Raw genomic sequence first — 19,919 nt, 5'->3', positions numbered from 1 at the left:
AGATGAATGAGAATCTGGACAGCTGTTCACCTACCTCCATTCCCCTGGGCCTGGGTGGTCCCAATGACCAGCACCATGACCCGTTCTGCATTACGCTGGCCTTTGTGGGAAAACCCCAGGGGTGCCCCCAGGGGCCACGGCCCCTAGGATGTCCACCCATCCCTGGCGGCTGGGGATGGGCAGAGCAAAGGGACCCCTTCTTGGCCTTGACGTTGGGATTCCTGGGACCCTGGGGTCCTCAGGGTTGGAAGGGGCTCCCAGCAGCTCAGCCTCCTGGCTCCAGGCAGCATTGTTCCTAAGCACTCCCGAGAGCTCTCTAACTTTCACCGTCTCAAGAGGTTTCTCTCTGATGGTCCTTGGCAGGGGTGTCTGGGCAGAAGGGCTGGGTGCCCAGGCCCACTATCCACAAGCAGGAACATGAGGCTGGCAGGAGTGGCGTGGGGTTCGACCACAGCAGCCCCTTCATCTACCATGTCCACCGTTCATGGCCACACTGCTGGGCTCATGGTACTGCCAGGGGCGTCCTCTAGGAAACCTCTCCGATTCATTAGTCAACTCCCCATCTCATATAATGAAAATTTTGGTTGTATTTGTCAAGTGTTTATTGTGTGCCAAGCCCTGTACTAAGCAATGTAGAAGCAGAATGACCTAGTGCTTGGGGAAGCAGCGTGGCTCAGTGGAAAGAGCCCGGGCTTTGGAGTCAGAGTTCATGGGTTTGAATCCCGGCTCCACCAATTGTCAGCTGTGTGACTTTGGGCGAGTCACTTAACTTCTCCGTGCTTCAGTTACCTCATCTGTAAAATGGGGATTAAGATTGTGAGCCCCCCGTGGGACAACCTGATCACCTTGTAACCTCCCCAGCGCTTAGAACAGAGCTTTGCTCATAGTAAGCACTTAATAAATGCCGTCATTATTATTATTAGTGGAAAGAGTGGAAAGAGCCCGGGCTTGGGAGTGAGAGGTCATGGGTTCTAATCCCAGCTCTGCCACTTCTCAGCTGTGTGACTTTGGGCAAGTCACTTAACTTCTCTGGGCCTCAGTTCCCTCATCTGTAAAATGGGGATTAAGATTGTGAGTCCCACATGGGGCAACCTTGATGACCTTGCATTCCTCGAGGGCTTAGAACAGTGCTCGGCACATAGTTAAGTGCTTAACAAATACCAACATTATTATTATTATTATTATTATTATTAGTGAATAAAGCACCAGCCTGGAAGTCAGAAGGACCTGCGTTCTACTCCCAGCTCTACCGCTTTTCTGCTGTCTGGCCTTGGGCAAGTCACCTCACTTCTCTGTGCCTTAGTTCCCTCTTAGGGATTAAGACTGTGAGCCCCATGTTGGGCAGGGGCTGCATTGAACCTGATTATTTTGTAGCTATCTCAGTGCTTAGTACAGTGCCTGGAACATAGTAAGCAGTTAACAAGTACTTTAAAAAAAAAACAGTGGGGTAGGTCATGCACAGTTCACACGAGCCTCACAGCCTAAGTAGGAAGGAAATTAATATTGAATCTCCATTTTAAGGATGAGGTAACTGAGGCACAGAAAAGTTAAATGATTTGCTCAAGGTCACACAACAGATAAGTGGCAGTGCAGGGATTAGCACTCAGGTCCTCTAACTCCCAAGCCCAGACTCTTTTCACTAGGCCATGCAGAAAGTACAACCGTAGCAAGACACAAGATTCCCTGCATTCAAGCCAACAGCCTGATATGAAATGGACTTGGAAAATCCATCAGCTCTCAGGGTACCATTTTAATTGACTGTTGTCGTTGACGTGGGGTATTTTTGGGGTGGGGGAAGGAGTAGGGAAGGGCTTTTACACAGACAAATCCCTTAGCCCTCTTTCCCAGGCATGTTGGAACTGGGGTGGGGGGCACTGATCTCACCCAGCTCTAGGTTATTGACAAGTGGTCATGGTTTTATTTTTAATTTAAGCCAGCACGCTCCGCAAACATCTCCATCCCCTTTTGGTGTTTCCCACATATCGCCAGGATTCCATGACTAAAAGAATGGCAATTCCGGCAAGATCCAACTTGTGTTGGTGGGGAGAAGGGGGAAGATTCCACATCCTTCTCCTCCCTGCACTATGCATATTAAACCCTTTCCTCCTGGCCAGGGATCGAGGCAGGGATTTGCTCTAGGGCCCCACGGGGCAGGTGGAAATTTCCATGGTCATTTCATGCTGGAGAGTACAGCAACGCTTTCTTCCCCATCTGACCCTCAGTCCCCAGTGACTCTCCTCAGGGCTCTTTTGGGCTCAGTCTGAGCTTCAAGGTTCAGTCTGCCCTGTGGGTGCTTATACCTGTAGCATATGTTAAACATAATAATAATAATAATGGCATTTATTAAGCACTTACTATGTGCAAGCACTGTTCTAAGCACTGGGGAGGTTACAAGGTGATCAGGTTGTCCCACGGGGGGCTCACAGTCTTCATTCCCATTTTACATATGAGGTAACTGATGCACAGAGAAGTTAAGTGACTTGCCCAAAGTCACACAGCTGACAATTGACAGAGCTGGGATTTGAACCCATGACCTCTGACTCCAAAGCCCGTCCTCTTTCCACTGAGCCAAGCTGCTTCCCTGATGCTTACTATGTGTCAAGCACTGTACTAAGCACTGGGGTAGGTACAAGGTAGCTCCTACATGGGGATCACAGTGGAAGTAGGAAGGAGATGGGTATTGAATTCTCAATTTACAGATGAGGGAACTGAGGCACAGAGAAGTTAAGTGACTTGCCCAAGGTCACACAGCAGGCAAATGGCAGAGCAGAGATTAGAACCCAAGTCCTCTTCCACTAGGCTATGCTGCTTCTCTGTTTTTGCTTATGGGCAGCAGATCGTCTGTCCCCAAACCAGCAAAAGCCACAGTGGAGAATCCAAGTGGGTTTGTTCCACTGGCAGAAAAAATGAGTCATTGGTATTCTATGATATCCCCTTAAGGTAAGGCAATCTCCGCTGGAAAAATTAAAGATAGCTGCCAGGCCTCTAGCCCAAAGGAGCCTCGTGGCCTAGCCTGGAAGTCAGACACCCTGGATTCTGATCCTGGTACCGCCACTTGCCTCCTGACCTTGAGCAAGTCACTTCACTGCTATGTGCCTCAGTTTCCTTATCTATAAAATGGGGATTTAATACCCATTCTCTCTCCCATTTAGACTGTAAGCCACACGTGGGAGAGGCACTGTGTCAGACCTAGCAATCTTGTACCTTCCCCAGCACTTAGTACAGTGCTTAGCACATGGTAAGCACCTAACAAATATCATAGTTGTTATTATGACTATGATTATTAGTATTGGTATTAATTCTCCAGAGAAGAAACCCTCGAAACCTCTCCTGGGCACACAGTTGGTCATCACGCAGACCTAAAGTCAACCCTAAATCTCTTGCTGCTGTCCAAGATTGGCAGGGTGGGGTCTAGTAGAAAAAGCCCAGGTCCATGAGTCAAGAGACCTGTGTTCTAATCCACACCCTGCTACTAGCCTGCTGGGTGACTTTGGTCTCAATGAACCTCTCTCAACCTCAGCTTTCTCATCTGTAAAATGGAAAAGCTACCCTCCCTTCTCCCCTCCCTAACAGCCATGTTCAACTGTTCGCTCCCCAGTGGATTCTTTCCCACTGCTTTCAAACATGCCCGTGTCTTCCCTACCCTAAAAAATCCCTGTCTTGACCTCATGGCTCTTTCTAGTAATTTCCCCATCTCTCTCCTACCATTCCTCTCCAAAGTCCTTGAGTGAGTTGTCTACATCAGCTGTCTCAAATTCCTCTCCTCCAATTTTCTCCTTGACCCCCGCCCCCCCAATCTGGCTTCCATCTCCTTCACTCCACAGAAACTGGCCTCTCGAAGGTCACCAATCATCTTCTTTCCAAATCCAACGGCCTCTACTTCATTCTAATCCTCCTCAGCTTCTCAGCTGCTTTCGACACTGCGGACCACCCCCTTCTGGAAACGTTATCCAATCGTGGCTTCACTGACTCTGTCCTCTTCTGGTTCTCCTTTTATCTCTGGGGCTGTTCATTCACAGTCTCCTTTGCGGGCTCCTCCTCTGCCTCCAACCCCTAACTGTGGGGGCCCCTCAAGGTTCAATTCTGCGTCCCCTTCTATTCTCCATCTACACCCACTTCATTGGAGAACTCATTCGCTCCTATGGCTTCAGCTACCACCTCTATGTAGATGATTCCCAAATCTAAATCTTCAGCCCTGATCTCTCTCCCTCTCTACAGTTTCACAACTCCTCCTGCCTTCAAGACAACTCTTCTTGAATATCCTCCTGTCATCTCAAGCTTAACATGTCCAAAACATAACTCCTTTTTTTCCCACCTAAACCCTGTCCTCCTCGTGAGTTTCCCATCACTGTAAACATCACCATCTTTCCTGTCTCACAAGCCCATAACCTTGGCATTATCCTTGACTCCTCTCTCTCATTCAATTCACATAGCCAATCTATCATTAAATCCTGTCTGTTCCACCTTCACACCATTGCTAAAATTTGCCCTTTCCTTTCCCAAACTGTTACCACATAGATCCAAGCACTTATTATATACTTTCTGGATTATCGCACTAGCCTCCTTGCTGATCTCTCTGCCTCCCATCTCTCCCTACTCCAGGCCATACTTCACTCTGCTGCCCAGATCATTTTTCTAAAAAAATGTTCAGGCTATGTTTACCCACTTCTCAAGAGCCTCCAGTGGTTGTCCAACCACCTCTGCATCAAACAGAAACTCCTTACCATTGGCTTTAAAGCACTCAGTCACCTAGCCCTCTCCTATCTCACCTCACTGCTCTCCCACTACAATCCAGCCCACACATTTTGCTCCTTTAATACTAACCTACTCACTGTACCTCAATTTAATCTATCTTGCCCCTGACCTCTTTCCCACATCCTGCCTCTGGCCTGCCTCTGGCCCTCCCTCTTCATATCTGACAGACAATTGCTCTCCCCTCTTTCAAAGCCTTATTGAAGGCACATCTCCTCCCAAAGGCCTTCCCCAACTAAACTCTTGTTTCCTTTTCTCCCACTCCCTTCTGCATCACCCTGACTTGATCCCTTTATTCATCTCCCCCATCCCCACAGCACTCATGCACATAACCACAGTTTATTTATTTATATTACTGTCTCCTTCTCTAGGCTGTAAGCTTGTTGTGGGCAAGGAATGAGTCTATTGTATTGCTCTGTTCTACTTTCTCAAGAGCTTCGTACAGTGCTCTGCACACAGTAAATACTCACTAAATACAATTGATTGATTGATTAATTGGGCTTCCAGCCCCGCACTCTGCCACTAGATCATGCTGCCCATCCCTCATTAAAGCAAGAACAGACGGTATGTGCCTTGACCAATTTTATACCACAGTGACCATCTGGCCAAGCCGGAAACTGGTGCAGCAGAGTGCAAGATGACCGTGGACCTGGCTGAGAAGCTCTTAGCTAGTAGGGAGACCCAGCATTTCTTTCCCAGCTGCGTTTCTGCTAGAAAACGGCGCCCTGCTCCCAAACCTTCTCCAAAGGATGGCGGCTGGGACCACCACCCCTAGAGAGGGGATGCATCAGAGGAAAGTGTCACCAATACCCCTTTGCCAGAATTACAGTGGCCTCTTGCCAGTCTTCGGGATGACTGCTGTGAGAGACCCTGCCAGGAGACCAGTTCAGCATGAAGAATGACTTTCTGTTCCTCTGTCCCTCCATGGTCCCCTCCGTCCATATGCCAGGCCCTTACCAACTCCTTTTCCCTTTGGGTGAGATGGTTTTCCCTGTGGCACAACTGCTGGGGTGGAGACCCTTTCTCCTTGTCACTAGTCTACCTCACATTTGGCATCCCACAGCCATGACTCCCACATCCAAAGGCCAGGGGGTTGGAGGTGATGCTCCCCCGTGCCTCTGGGAAATCCCTACATTCCTTACTGGCCAGCCCCTCTAGAGGATGATTAAGCATTCAGAACGTATGTCTGGAGCAATGGGTTCAGTTGGAAACTGGCAGAGCCCGAAATCACAACGGGGATTTCCCAGTCTGGGCTGAGGCAGCACTTTAGATCCAGGGATTTGACTAGCATTGCCTTCCTGACCGCAGAAATCAATTCCTCAAGTCGTCAGTGGTATTTAAACTATAAGCTCATTGTGGGCAGGGAACATTATTATTATTGTTATTATTATTCTTGTATTTGTTAAATGCTTACTATGTGTCAGGCACTATACTGAGAGCTGGAGTGGATGCAAGCAAATTGGGTAGGACATAGACCCTGTCCCACATGGGGCTCACAGTCTCAATCCTCATTTTCCAGATGAGGCAACTGAGGCACAGAGACATGAAGTGACTCACTCAAGGTCACACAGCAGCCAAATGGAAGAGTAGGGATTAGAACCCATGACCTTCAGGATCCCAGACCCCTGCTCTATCCACTACACCAAACATGTCTACTAATTATGCTTTGTTGCTCTCTCCCAGGAGTTTAGTACAATTCAGTATCATATCCTTCCCATCCAAACTGCTACCATGTTAATTCAAGCACTTACCCTGTCCTGCCTTGATTATTATATCAGCTTCCTTGTTGACCTCCCTGCCTCCTGTCTCTCCCCACTCCAGTCCATACTTCACTCTGTGCCCGGATCATTTTTCTACAAAAACGTTCAGTCCATGTTTCCCTAGACCTCAAGAACTTCCAGTGGTTGTCCATCCATCTCTGCAGCAAACAGAAACTCTACCTTTTGCTTTAAAGCACGCAAACACCTTGCCCCCTCTTACCTCATCTTGCTGCTCTCTTACAGCCAGCACACTTCACTCTTCTAATGCCAACCTACTCACCGTACCTCAATCTCATCTATTTCACCACCAACCTCTCGCCCATGTCCTGCCTCTTGCCAGGAACATCCTCCTTCTTCATATCTGACAGACAATTACTCTCCCCAGTTTCAAATCCTTAATGAAGGCACATCTCTTTAAGAGACCTTTCCTGACTGAGCCCTCTTTTCCTTTTCTTCCACTCCCTTCTGCATCACCCTGACTTGCTCCCTTTACTCATCCTCCCCTCCCAACCCCACAGCACTTATGTACATATCTGTAATTTATGTCTTTTTATTAATGAATGTCTCCCGCTCTAGACTGTAAGATCATTGTGGACAGGGAATGTGTCTATTATACTGTAATACTGTAATCTCCCAAGTGCTTAGTATAGTACTCTGCACATAGTGAGTGCTCAATAAGTCGGTTAATTGATTGGTTGAGTGAGCTCCTCCTAAGTGTGGAGCACCATACTAAGTACCTGGCTAAGTACGACTGAAGCCAGACACATGTTCCCTCCCCTCAAGGAGCTTAGAGTCTAATGGGGAAATAATAATGATGGCATTTGTTAAGTGCTTACTATGTGCAAAGCACTGTACTAAGTGCTGGGAAAGCAGGCAGTCATGACATTCAAGCATCTGGAGCGGTTGTCTAGAGAAGCAGCGTGGCTTTGTGGAAAGACCCCGGGTTTGGGAGTCAGATGTCATAGGTTCTAATCCCGCCTCTGCCACTTATCAGCTGTGTGACTTCAGGCAAGTCACTTAACTTCTCTGTGCTTCAGTTACCTCATCTGTAAAATGGGGATTATAACTATGAGCCCCATATGGGACAACATGATGACCTTGTATCTACCCCAGCACTTTTTTATGGCGTTTATTAAGCACTTACTATGTGCAAAGCACTGTTCTAAGCACTGGGGAGGTTACAAGGTGATCAGGTTGTCCCACGGGGGGCTCACAGTCTTAATCCCCATTTTGCAGATGAGGTAACTGAGGCACAGAGAAGTGAAGTGACTTGCCCAAAGTCATACAGCTGACAATTGGCAGACCCAGGATTTGAACCCATGACCTCTGACTCCAGAGCCCTGATCTTCCCACTGAGCCACAATGCTTCTCACGCTGCTTTTCTTAGAACAGTGCTTGGCACATAACAAATACCATCATCATCACCATCATCATCATACAGTGGGGTCTCACTTGCTTCTCATTGATGACCCTGGCAGACCAAAACAAACTGAGGGCTGAGTCAGCTCTACAGTGCCAAAATGTATTCATTTATATTAAATGAATTAATATAATTAAATATATTAAATATAATAAATATATAATTAAATATAATTAAATATATTATCTCCCCCTCTAGCCTGTAAGCTTGTTGTGGGCAGGGAATGTGTCTGTTACATTGTACTCTTCCAAGTGCTTAGTACAGTGCTTTGCACACAGTAAGCTCTCAATACATTTGACTGACTGACTCTCTGACAAGAACAAATTCCACATCAGCCCCGTGCCAGCTGGGTTTATAATGTCCCATTTGTAACCCAGGATATGTACCGTACCTGGCCCATACTAATCTGGGGTCTTGGACCATCTTCAGAGAAGGGCCATGTCCTCTGCTCCTGAGCAGATTTAGCTCTAAGATCTAGATCGGCTGGGTCTCAGCCATGCATGATTTCAATGCTTTCCATTCCTCTTTATCATGGACCTCTAGAGCAGCCCCTGATGGTGTTAGAGAATTTGGGGGGCTCCTTGGCTGACCTCTGAATGTAATGGTGCTGTAGAGACCCAGACTCCGTTTGTGGAGCTGAGTTAGTTCCCAAGTGTGGCCCCGGGGCAGACCTTATCTCCGTCTCCCTCCAAAGCTGCTGCATTCCCCACCCAAGTCCCTGGAAACACGGGTACCACTTCTGAGCCGGGAAATGGGGCAGAGGGAGTCAAAGCAGAGGGAGGCAGGATGCTGAAAATAAAGGCAGCAGACACAGAGGTGTCTGGTGCCTTGTCCGTTCTGGACAGGACACACACAGATGGAAACCGGACTGCCGTGGTAGAAAACTAGCCCAAACAGCCACCCTATGTACCTTAGGCGCCAATGGAATCAGCAGCTGAGCATATAGAGAAAATTAAAGTCAAATTCCTGGATAGCCATGATCCCCAAAACCTTAACTCTCTGCATGGGAAAGGAATTGCAAGAGGACCCCAGCTGCTGGGTGGTCGCCTTGCCTCTTCCAATGGGATCAGCCTGGCTCCAGCCTACCCGGAGTGGTGACAAGCCACGGAAGGGTTCAGAGTGGTGTGTCAACCCCTCCATCGTCTCCAAGGCCAGCCCATGCCTACTTCCCTGAGAGATCCTGAGAGCTGACAAGGAACTGTGACATCTTCCCTGAATCCTCAAACCTTGGTCACGGCCCCTCTCCGGGAGCCCCTGTGGACTGAGGCGAGGCCACCTCCTGCTCTCTGGAGAAACACATGAATTCTCCAGGAGGAGCTGTGTCTGACCTGCAGCCTGATGCCTCCTTCTATCCCTCCACCCATGCCTAACCCTGGGTGTCTGGGGCTCCAGGAGAAGGAGCTGCCATGAAGGGTGGGCGCATGACCCCTTCTATGGCCACTGGACACCACCCGGAACTTGATCAGAGCTGAAAACTCCCTAAAATGTCATGTGGTCATACTGGGAGGGAAAGGGATGATCAGTTCTACTCTCCCACCATACACTTCCAGCCATTTCCTTGGATTCCCCCTCTCTGGACCAGACGGAACCAGCACCTGAGCATGTTGTCTCTTCTCTCTCTCTCGCTCTCTCTCTTTCTCTCCACACTTCCCACCCTAGCCTAGCCCAATCCAGCCTCCTGTAACCTGGTCCTGCCCCCAACCTAGTGACACCTGGCCCAACCAAGCCCACATCCCCATCCATATTTCCATCCACATCCTTGGGTCCCAAGCCAACCTCCCCACAGGATGCAGCCAGAAGGAAGAAAGAAAGGGCAGCACCTACCGTAGTGAAAGGCTGCATGGGGTCGCTAATGTACAGCATTTTAGTCTTCTTGAGGGCAAAACACAAAGGGGCGGTTTCCTGCCCCGGGAGTCATGGGGTCGAGGTGAAGGGACAGGGAGCGGGCAGGGGATTCAGGGAGGGAGTCAGGCCAGGATGGAACCGAAAAGGGATCTAGCAGGAGACTGAGGAGGCAGGGCTGGAGGATGCTGAGGCGTCCCAGAGCCAGTGGTTGGCATTCCCGCTTTTTACCATCTCTCTCCGTCCTGTCAACTCGCTGCATCTAACAACAAACCTTCAGAACCACCCCCTTTATTCCTCAGGACTGTTCATTAAAGGGCTGGGCAGGTCTTGGCTTGTCCAATGATGTATCGGACTGAACCATACAGCCCGCAGAGGTGGGGGACAGGGGACAAGGAGGGAGGGGGCCTCAGAGAGGAGGAGAGCAGGCCCACTCGATAATTAAACCCAATGGTGGCAGACTCCTGCTGAAGGCTGAGGGTGCCATCACACTGGGACATCTCCTTGTATGCCGGGCTGGCCACGGTGAGTAGTGAGACCCCCGCCACCCACTGCCAGCCCCTAAGTTTTGTATTTCTGGGACCTGAACCGGATTTAGTAGATCAGCGCTCTGCACGACAGGTGTCTTTCCGAGCTGTCCCCAAGAGGCCCAAGTCTCAGGTGGGGCTGGGTGCAGGTGCTTAAACCCAACTGTGACACCCATCTGGAGAAAGATGGGGAAGGGAAGGGAGACACTCCCCTGAGCCCCTGAGGTGGAATGGGCTGTAACTGGATGGCGAGCTGGAGGGTGGCTTGGCTAGAATGCTGACCTGACCCTCCCCAACTGTGTGCTCTGAGGGGCAGAGGATTCTGGAAGCTCAGGGGACTGGGTAGGAGGAGGGCAGCAGGGGAGGCGGACCTCGTGGAAAACTCCCCCAGGAGAAGAGTAGAATTGGGTCCCCGGGGAGCCCTACAGCTGATGCCACAGAAGAAAAAAAGATCAAAACGGAGGCCATTCCATGTCCCCTCACCTGCCCATTGCTAGGAGACAAAGGGCAGGCCTTGCTTGTCCGATCCCTCCCTCCCCTGACACTTTCCCCAACAAGAAGCTAGACAAAATCTAGTGTGCCTTTGGTGGATTGGGCAGCCCTGGCCGAACTCCCACCCGACCCCCAGTTCTCCCTGAAGGTCTGCTGAAGGAGAGATTGGAGAGCTTCTCTTGAGGAGAGCCACTCCAGTTTCTTTTCCTTCCAACTCATTTCCACCCCACTGGTGACCTCCTGCGATTCATCACTTTCCCAGAGAAGTCAAAGCCACTGGAACTAGGTAATGGAGTGGATGCCCTCCCTCCTGGTAGGGGAGTGGGCTCGGTGACCTCTGGAGAACCTATCCAGGTTGGCATCCCTCAAGGCCCTTTGTGAATTCAAGATGGGAGGAGGAGGGGGAGCCAGGGAAAGAGGAAGAGTCGCTGTGGCTGGTCTGGGTGTTCCGGGAGAAGCCAAAGCCACTGGAACCGGGTAACAGAATGGATCCCCTCCCATCCGGTAGGGGAGTGGGCACTGTGACCTTTGGGGGGCTGGTCTAGGTTGGTGACCTTAGGAATCCCTCAAGGCCCTCTGTGAATTCAAGATGGGAGAAGGGAGGGGGACCCAAAGAAAGAGGAAGAGCCACTGTGGCTGCTCTGGGTGTCACGGGAGAAGGGCAGGAGAGGGGTGGCGGGGCAGCCATGGTGGGAGAGCGAGGGCCCCGAGCATCCCTACTCCAGCTGTCTCAAGTTACCGTGGCGACAAGGAGCAGTGTGCCAGCTGCAGCCCTGGAGGGGGACTAGGGGAGGGGGCAGGGGCTAGCCCAGAGCCCCAGTCTGAGCCTTCTGCTACCTTCCAGCCCTCCTGCCTCAGCTGGTGGACAAAGGCAGGCGGAAAGGCGGGAAGGTGTGCCGGAGAGGAGGGAAAGGGAGCGGGGCGGGAGAGGCACCGGGAATCTGGGAGGGAAGGGAAGCCCTCAAGGAGGGGGATCGTCAGGGCCTCCGCGCTCAGGAGGAACACAGGAGGGACGTCCCCGGGAGTTCAGTAATGACTGTGGGGCACCGCGAGGGGCAGGCCCACCTGAATGAAAGTCATAAGGGGTTCAGCTCGCGTTTCATTTATGTCTTAAGAAACCAGATTGAGGGGAGGGGCTTGCCTTTATTTTGGCCCGCAACCTCTCAGCCTCCCCGGGGCTCTCTCTGGCTCTCTGCTCCTTTTTACCCTCCCCACATATCGGGAGTTGTTTGTTCCAGTGAAATTCACTGGGGAAAAAGAGAAAGGTTAAAAGGAAGAAAAATCAGTATATGTGTGTGAGGATGTGTATATGTATTTACATGCGTCTGTGTTTGGGTGAGGGTATATAAGTGTATGGGTGTGTGCGCGTTAAGTGGAAGTATGCACGTGCATCTATGCAGGTGTATGTTTGTTTAAGTATGGCCATGCGCAAATTTCTGTATGTGTGTGTATATTTGTGTGTGTACATGTGTCTGAATGCATATTTTAGCGTTTATGCTAATGGTAGACATGTGTGTGCAGGTATGTGTATTCATGTGTGTAAGACTGAGTGTTTATTCCTCAATCTGTGTGCGTGTGTATTTGTAAATGTATGTGTAGTGGGGGTGCCTGTGTGAGTACACGTGTGTGTGTGTGTGTGTGTGTGTGTGTGTGTGTATTTGTGCAGGAAAATGGCTGTGGGTGTTTAAATATATGGTGTTTTATGATGTTGCCTGAGCATATGCACAGGCACTAAACGCTAAACACTAAAATATGCATTCAGGCACATATACACACACAAATGCACACACACATACAGAAATTTGTGCATGGCCATACTTACACAAACATACACCTGCATAGATGCACATTCATACTTCCACTTAAATGAACGCGCACACACCCATACACTTATATACCCTCACCCAAACACAGATGCATGTGTATTTGGGTGTGTGTAAGTGTAGTACTTCAGAGGCTTTTGAGTATCTGCAGTAAGGAGAGAGTGCAAGTGGTTCTGCAGAAAATGGCAGCACCATCCTCAGTCTCTTTGGGCAGGGTATCGATTCTCAAGCCTCAGGACCAGTGCTCATCGGGGCCTCTAACGGAGGGTTCCATCATGGGCATATCTGGGGGAGTGTGTCAGAGTGCGTAACTCTGTTTTCCCTTCCTCTCTTGGTAGAGGAAAAAACCTCTTCCTGTGGGTCTGATTTGGGCTGTCCCATTTGGGAGGTCAGGACTCTACCATACTTAGCCGGCCGATGAAGCTTAATCATCAGCCTTGATGACGGTGATAATGTGAGAGAGACAGACAGACAGACAGACAGAGATGGAGAGAGGCAGAGACAGAGAAAGGGAGGGCTGGCAGCTCTCACTGGAAATGCCACTTTGCCTCCTGCCAGCCTCACCCCGCCGAAGCTGCTACTCAGCTCCAGCAGCTTCCCAATGGGTGGCAAGGATTTGTGGAGGGGAGCCGGAAGGGGGATGAGTTTGTTTCTAATCCTCAGCACACCTGACTGCACCCCCGAAATTAAATGTCCCAAAGGTGACGTGCCAGCAGTGAACTTGGCAATAAGGACGGGTTCCATGCCCCTGCACTGTCCCTTTGGAACTCACTGCACTGGATCAATCAGTCCATCAATCAATCAGTATTTATTGAGTCCTTACTGTGTGCAGAGCACTGTACTAAGCACTCTGTAGCTTCTAAGCACTTCATCCAGGCCCCAGGAACACTGCTGCACTGTAGCCACTGAGCAGCTCCTCCAGGCTCCCACCCTCCAGTGCTCAAAAACCCGGCTACCAGCTCCAGGGGAGCACTTTACTGATTCAACCAGAAATGGGAAGAAAATAATAATAACAACAATAATAATAATAATAATAATGGTATTTGTTAAGTGCTTACTATGTGCCATGCACTGTTCTAAGCACTGGGGTAGATACGAGTAATCGGGTTGTCCCACGTGAGGCTCACAGTCTTAATCCCCATTTTACAGATGAGGTAACTGAAGCCCAGAGAAGTTAAGTGACTTCATTCATTCAATCGTATTTATTGAGCGCTTACTGTGTGCAGAGCACTGTACTAAGTTCTTGAGAAGTACAAGTCGGCAACATACAGGGATGGTCCCTACCCAACAATGGGCTCACAGTCTAGAAGGGGGAGACAGACAACAAAACAAAGTCACATAGCTGACAAGTGGCAGAGCCAGAATTAGAACCCATGACCTCTGATTCCCAAGCCCGGGCTCTTTCCACTAAGACTCGCTGCTTCTCCAATACTTCTAATGATTTCTAATACCACCTTGCCCTCACCTATTTTTTTTTTTTACCAGTCTATCCTTCTCCTAAGAGGAGTTTCTGGTGAAAAAAAAAATGTGAATGAAAACAGAATTCTCTTCTGTTCTTCCAAAACAAATTACTCTTCACCTTAGTCAAATGCATGCAAAATGCCATTCATGGGTCAGAGCTGTAGTCCACCCAGCCCAGAATTCTGACTCTGACAGCAGGCCAGAGATGATTGGAGAAACCAGGTGGGTTTTTCCCTCCTGGACATCCATTCTACTCTAACATCGTGCGAAATGACTGGTTTGGTATGGAGAGTTCTGTTAAATAATCCTTCCCCAGACACTGCATTGCATCCCAGCCTAACCCTGAAAAAAGCCTGTGATGGAAGAATAAGAACAGAAATTCAGATCGAGAGTGCTGATCTACCCGAGTGACGCATAACCAACAATGTCTTTCTTGCTGAGCATGGAAGATGGAGAGAGCCCCAGACAGCTGCTATAAGAGAGCTGGAGGAAGAAAACCACAAACAGAGAGAGTAGGGCTCTAAAGACACAATGAAATGAATTATCAAGCACCTAGGAATAGGCTACCATCAGTTAGAGAAGCAGTGTGGCTTAATGGAAAGAGCCTGGGCTTGGGAGTCAGAGAACATGGGTTCTAATCCTGGCTCCGCCACTTGTCTGCTGTGTGACTTTGGTCGAGTCATTTAACTTCTCTGGGCTTCAGTTACCTCATCTGTAAAATGGGGATGAAGACTGCGAGCCCCGTGTGGGACAACCTGATCACCTCGTATCTATCCCAGTTGCTTAGAACAGTGCTTGGCACATAGTAAGCACTTAACAAATACCATCATCATCATTATTGGGTAGGGACCGTCTCTATATGTTGCCAACTTGTACTTCCCAAGCGCTTAGTACAGTGCTCTGCACACAGTAAGCGCTCAATAAATACGATTGATTGATTGATTGATTATTATTATTATTAGGAGACAGTAGATGCAGTGGCAGCCTGAGTCAGGGTGGACCATCGGGGGAGGCAAGCAAGGGGCAACTGGAGCCAGATGTTACACCCCAACATTGTAATCCCAGCTCCCTCTCCCTTCTACATCGTCTCTGCACTTGGATCTGTTATTTCTGGGCATTTGATATTCACCTCACCCGCAACCCTAAACTGTAGTAAGCACTTTTAAAATAACACAGTTATTATTATGAGAAGCAGCATGGCGTAGTGGATAGAGAACAGGTTTGGAGTCAGAAGGTCATGAGTTCTAATCTCGGCTCCTCTACTGGTCTGTGGTGTGGCCTTGGGCAAGTCACTTCACTTCTCTGTGCCTCAGTTACCTCATCTGTAAAATGGGTGATAAGACTGTGAGCCCTATGCAGGGCAGAGACTGTGTCTGACCTGATTTCCTTGTACCACCCCAGTGCTTAGTATGGTGCCTGGCACATAGTATGCACTTAATAAATACCAGAATTATGATTATTATGCACATATCTTTAAATTTTGTATTATAAATTATTTATTTCTATTAATGTCTGTCTCCCCCTCCATTCATTCAATCATATTTATTGAGTGCTTACTGTATGCAGAGTACTGTACTAAGCACTTGGGAAGTACAAGTTGGCAACATGTAGAGATGGTCCCTACCCAACAACAGGCTCACCGTCTAGAAGGGGGAGACAGACAACAAAACAAAACATGGACACAGATGTCAAAATCGTCAGAACAAATAGAATTAAAGCTATATGCACATGATTATCATAATAAATAGAATAGTAAATGTGTACAAGTAAAATAAATAGAATAATAAATCTGTACAAATATATATATATATATATATATATATATATATATATATATATATATATATATATATATATATACAAGTGCTGTGGAGGGGGGAGGAGGTAGGGCGGGGGAGATGGAGAGGAGGAGAGGAAAAAGGGGCCTCAGTCTGGGAAGGCCTCCTGGAGGAGGTGAGCTCTCAGTAGGGCTTTGAAGGGAGGAAGAGAGCTAGCTTGGCTGATGTGTGGAGGGAGGGCATTCCGGGCCAGGGGGAGGACGTGGGCCGGGTGTCGATGGTAAGAAGGTGAGAACGAAGTACAGAGAGGAGGTTAGTGGCAGAGTAGTGGAGGGTGCGGGTTGGGCTGGAGGAGCAGAGAAGGGAGGTGAGGTAGGAGGGGGCGAGGTGATGGACAGCCTTGAAGCCAAGAGTGAGGAGTTTTTGTTTGAGTTTTTGCTCTAGACTGTAAGCCTGTTGTAAGCAAGAAATGGGTCAACCAGCTCCATTGGATTGTATTCTCCCAAGTGCTTAGTACGGTGCTTTGCACATTTTAGTATTCAATAAATACCACTGATGACGCCCTGGACCCAGGTGGATGGAGTAGCCTTGGCCTCAGCTACCACAAGGGCTTATACCGGTGGCCCACATTGCAGCTTGCCATGGCCACTGCAGTAAAATAATAAATGAGGCAGCTGTATGTGAGCCACACGGCAAGTGAAGAAGGACCACATAGGATGGGCAAGCTGTGGCTTGGTCACCCCTGCACTTGGCAGTCAGAGTCACCCAACAATTACAATCGGGGTGACTGGCTTAGTACAGATGCTCAGCCCCCAGATCCCTGCAGACTGTAAGCTCCCTGTGGGCAGGGAATATGTCTGCTTATTGTTGTGTTGTATTCTCCCAAGCACTTAGTACAGTGCTCTGCACAAAGTAAGCACTCAATAAACACAATTGAAGGAATGAATGAAAGATACAAAATTGGAAACCATCCTGAAGTGCAGATTTTGCTGGAGGGCCTGTCCACCACTCTCATCAGTCTTCTCAGAGTTAGTCATCCGCCCAGATAGATCTTCCCCATCTACGGGAGTCCCTTCTGGACTCATTAAAGAACAGCTATGGATGATCAGTGGAAGGGCTGGGCCACTGACCCCAAGAAGACTGGCTTCACCCAGGTCTGACCGCCCATTTACCCTAGGTCTTCAGCATCCTGCATCCCGACCAGACTACTACACACCATCCAGAAGTAGCAGTAGTAGTAATAGTAGTAGTTGTAGTAATGATAATTAGCGATCAGTTACTGAATGCACGGCACTATGCTAATTTCTTGAGTCTAGAGGTAGTTCTGGTCATCTGAGCAGGTTTAGTATCCAGCTCTGTGCAATGTTAATTCCTCTCCTTTTTTTAATGGTAACTGCTAAGTACTTACTACGTGCCAGGCATTGTGCTAAGCATCAGGTAGGAACAAGATTGTTGGACTGTACACAGTCCCCATCCCACAGAGGGCTCCCAGTCTTAATCTCTGTTTTACAGAAGAGGTAGCTGAGGCACCAAGAAATTAAGTGACTTGCCCAAGTTCACACAAGCAGACAAGTGGCAGAGCTGTGATTAGAACCCAAGTCCTCTGACTCCCAAGCCCATGCTCTTTCCACTAGGCCATACTGCTTCTCAAAGCCAACATGACCGTAAAGATAGTTCTCATTTCCTGTTCATAGATCAGAAGCTCCTATAGGACAGGGATTGTGTCTACTGACTCTATCACGCTCTCCCAAGTTCTCCCCAGTAAGTGCTCAATAAAGACCATGGATTGATTGGTTTTATTTATGATCTGAGTGCACTTCTAATCCCTCCCTATTAAACCGAAAACCCCTCTATTATCTTTCATCTCCCTCTAAGAGTCTGCTGGAATGAAGATATCTCTTCAGCCACGTAAGGCAGTGGGCGCTCCCAGGTTAACTAACGTTTCTCTCCCAACTGCACTCATGATGCAGCTAAGAATGCATCTAACAACCAGCAATGCAGTGGAGAAGCAGCGAGGCCTACTGGAAAGAGCACGGTCCTGGCAGCCAGAAGGCTTGGGTTCTAATGCCGGCTCTGCCAATTGCTTGTTGTGTGACCTTGGGCAAGTCACTTAACTTCTCTTGGCCTTAGTTCCCTCATCTGTAAAATGGGGATTAAATCCTCCTCCTTCTAACTTAGACTGTGAGCCCCATTTGGAACAGGCACTGTGTCAAACCTGATAAACTTATACAAAGTCCTGTGCTTAGAACAGTGCTTGACACATAGTAAGTGCTTCATAAATACCATAAAAAAACCCCAAACCCATGAACCTGTGGAATGGAGATATGGTCAAGCTCCTACCTCATCTTGCTACTCTCCTTCTGCAACCCAGCCCACATATTTTGCTCATCTAATGCTAACCTTCTCACTGTATCTCAATCTCATCTGTCTTGCCACTGACCTCTTGCCCACATCCTGCTTCTGGCTTGGAACACACTCCCTCCTCATATCCGACAGACAACTACTCTCCATTCCTCAAAGCCTTATTAAAGGCACATCTCTTCCAAGAGGCCTTCCCAGACTAAGCCCTCTTTTCCTTTTCTCCCACTCCCTTCTACGTCACCCTGACTTACTCCCTTTATCCATCTTCCTTCCCAGCCCCACAGAACTCATGCACACATCTGTAATTTTATTTATTTATGTCAGTGTCTGTCTCCCGCTCCAGACTGTGAGCTCGCCATGGGCAGGGAATGTGTCTGGACTACTGTTATGTTGTACTCTCCTCAGAGCTTAGTGCAGTGCTCTGCACACAGTAAGCGCTCAATAAATGTGATTGACTGACTGCCTGACTGACTTTATAATGTGAACCCTGTATGCAAAGGGGATTACATCCAATACAATTGTCTTGTGTGGTTCTCAGCATTTGATGCGTAGTAAGTGTTTAATGGTTACCAAAATTATTATTTTTTTCTATTATTGATAACGGACTCAAATTTATTGAGCTTCCACTTGGAGCAGTTCATTGTCCTAGATACTTAGGAAGGACTGAATAAAGAAAAGACCAGCCCGCTGCCCACAAGGAGCTAACACTCAGGAAGCATACTTAAACCAGTCTCCAGCTCCCTGGTGCCTTTGTTTCCTACCTCATTATCAACAGCACTGTACCGAATGCTTGTGGCCCGTAAAACACTGTACAGAATGCCTAGAGAATGGGTCTGTGAGACAGAAGTCCTGGGTTCTAGCTCCAGATCTACTACTGACCTTCTGTGTAACCTTGGGGACGTGACTTCATCTCTCTGTGACTCAGTTCCCTCATTTGTCAAACAATTTGTCACTCTCCTTCTTGGATTGTGAACTCTTTGTGGGACAGAGACTGTATCTGATCTGATTTCCTTTGTATCTACCCCAGCTCTTAGTAAGAGCTTAATAAATTTCATTGTCATTATTAAAACCACATTGAAGTCACCGTATTTGAGCACCTGCTGTGGGCAGAACCCTGTCCTGGGCATCCAATGTGTCCAGAGCACTCTACTGAGCATATACCATGCACTGAGCACTGTACTGAATGCCCACTATTTTCAAAGTAATGTATTGAGTGTTAATTATGCCTCCATTAGCTTGTAAATTCCTTGAGTCTGAGGGTGAGTTTTGCTTCTGGAGCGTTCTCCCATACACTGTGAACAGTGTTCTGCACTTAGTCAATACTCACTGCATACCATTAGTTAATTACTATGTCCAGAATACTATCCTAGCTCTTGGGGAACCCACAGAATAAACAAAAGGCATGACCCCTACACTTGGAGGCTTACAGGCTAAGGGGAAGGCAAGCAGAGGAGAACTAATGGAATTATAAGTTGAAAGGACATGAGGGATGATACACATAAGAGTTGATACACATACTGTACAGAAGTGAATAAAAAAATCAATAGGAAATAAATCCAAGAGTAAGTGAATATGAGTGTAGATATGCTTTATAAATGCAGGCACTAAAGAAATTAGTAAATGAACACATCCTGCCTTGCCCTATCCTTTGCACTCTGGCCTGCAGCAGTCACGGCCTCCCATCCACCGGCCACCAGCCCTGA

General features: G+C 48.4%; 1 protein-coding gene across 2 annotated transcripts in view; it reads right to left on the bottom strand.

Annotated features, from left to right (window-relative positions):
* The window catches only part of TP73 (tumor protein p73), a 197,586-nt gene that overhangs the window by 97,228 nt on the left and 80,439 nt on the right, over positions 1-19,919 (bottom strand). The gene's annotated exons all lie outside the window — the stretch shown is intronic.

The sequence above is a fragment of the Tachyglossus aculeatus genome, chromosome 5 (genome assembly GCF_015852505.1).
Source record: "Tachyglossus aculeatus isolate mTacAcu1 chromosome 5, mTacAcu1.pri, whole genome shotgun sequence".
NCBI classification, from domain to species: Eukaryota; Metazoa; Chordata; class Mammalia; order Monotremata; family Tachyglossidae; genus Tachyglossus; species Tachyglossus aculeatus.
Note: the sequence above shows the minus strand (reverse complement) of the source record. Positions and strands in the feature narration are given on the sequence as shown.